Here is a 2,068-nt window from a genome sequence, read left to right as displayed (position 1 = left end):
CCAGCCTCCTTAGCACTGTGACTCTTGTTGCAGGTTGTAGATGAGACTGACCTCCACCATGCTGCAAACTGCCTTATCGTTAGTGATCCTGGAGACAACGAAGGACAAGAGAGCCCGTTGGGTTACTCCTTACATTTCTACTGAACAGCAAGAAGCCAAATATGCCCAGGAGAAACCCCAATGAACCTGGATTAAAACCACAACTCGGTGGCCTGCCATCGCTTTGGGCACCTCCAAATGGCAATCAGAGCCCTGCTTGTGCTGGAAATCCATTTGGGCTGCGTGGCACAAACATCTCCTGATTGCCCCTCTCTGGGGTTGTGAATAGATTTAATTGCTGAATGCAGTTACAATTGCAATTAAGCCTATTCAGCCCAATAACTAGGCATTCAGGGATTTAGGAGTTTTTTATGGTTCAATTAGATTCAATTGTAAAGCCTGAGCCTTATGGAGTGCTCCATAAGCCGTCTGCGATCTGCAGGCAATCCTACTGCTTAAAACTGTGGCGTAATCCTGGAGAGCTTTGGGTGATGTTTTCAGGCAGGAATGGTCTGAGTGGGGAGAAAAAATTGTGAGTATATCCGGGCACGAAGCAGTTAATTCCCGGGATGTTTTTCTGGAGCGGGGAAACATCAGCCTAAGTGTTTTCCCTGCGGGCTCAGGCTGGCGCGGAGGGATGGGAAGAGCTGCGCTGCACCTATCCTTACTTTTAAACCTGTGCCTAAACACCTGGAAGCAAGGGCTGAGTAGTAATTTGAATATCTTTTAGCAGCTGTTTGAGACTACACCTATTTATTAATGGGGCTGTGATGGTCCCATATGCAGTAATAAAATGCGGAGCCCTGAGGACACTTTGTACGTCCTGTTTGCTCCCCCATCCCTTTTGGCTTCACCTGGACCTCCAGGGTCAGGATGGGGCTGGGATTCACTTGCGCTTTGCATCTCAAGAGTTCACCCTGGGGCCTCCTGGCTTTCACTCTTCCTTTCTGTCTTTGACCTTTTTGGCCTGTTTATCTCTTGGCCAGAGGATCACTAGCTGCAGGGACGGTTAGGACCTACCACGGTGAGACCTGCTTTTCATCGGGTCTAGAGTTCCCAGGACCCCAGCCACTTCAAAATAACGGGCGGTGTGGGGAGGAGACCCAGGTGGTCCCCTACTTTGAGCAGCAGAACTGCTTGTTGTTTGGGATGTGGGGTCCCTGGTTCTTCCTCTGAGTTTTTTCTGAGCTGAAATATCCTCTGTTTGTGTGGTGTGAGCTCTAGGGGTGGCAGGAGGGGGTTTTCACCCTGCAGCTGGGCTGCCGTGGGGTGCAGCTCCTCTGGCTCTGATGGGTGCAGGAGGTGGTTGGAGCTCGGGGTCCTTGTGCTCCCATGAGGGTGGGATGTCAGATGTGCTCCTGCGACCCTGTTTGGGGCTGATCTCCTTCGTAGTAGCAGGGGGCCTCATCCTCCAGTGTCTCACCCATTCCCAGCCCTGCGAACGGAGTCCATCCATCTCACCCAGGGCTTCATGGTCACCCTACCGTTCTGACGCCAAGGAGGGAAGTGTGGCACTTGTGTCCCTTTTGGGGTCATTTCCCAGATGTTTGAACCTGGGAATTGGACACCAAAGATACCTGTGTTCCCTTCACTGCCCCATGCCTCGGTTTCTTGATGCCTGTTAATATCAATGCTAACATCCTCCATCTGGGAGACCATCTCTTAGAAAGCTCTGTGGTGTTGTGAGATGAGACAATAACGTGCAGTCACGATTTTGTTTGAGATGTCTAGACTCATACCCCTCTGTACCATCCCAGCATCCACACAGCAGTGTCAGACTCCTGTATTTGAACCATAAATCAGTTTTGCACCCCACTTCTGGTGTTCCCCGTCCTCTCCAGGGGCTGACATCCAGCCTAGACTCTTTGGCCCCCTGGAAACAGAGACTTTTTCTCCCCCTCCCAACCCTTCCCCCAAGCCGGCCCCTTCTTTTGCAAACATCCCAGTTATTTTATTATTATTTTGTGCCCACGAGGTAAAGATTTTTTTTTTTCCTCCCCTCCCTTTCTCCCACCTCTTCGCTCCTGCA

This window comes from Fulmarus glacialis, unplaced genomic scaffold (genome assembly GCF_000690835.1).
Source record: "Fulmarus glacialis isolate BGI_N327 unplaced genomic scaffold, ASM69083v1 scaffold15833, whole genome shotgun sequence".
NCBI classification, from domain to species: Eukaryota; Metazoa; Chordata; class Aves; order Procellariiformes; family Procellariidae; genus Fulmarus; species Fulmarus glacialis.
This window is presented reverse-complemented; position numbering follows the sequence as displayed.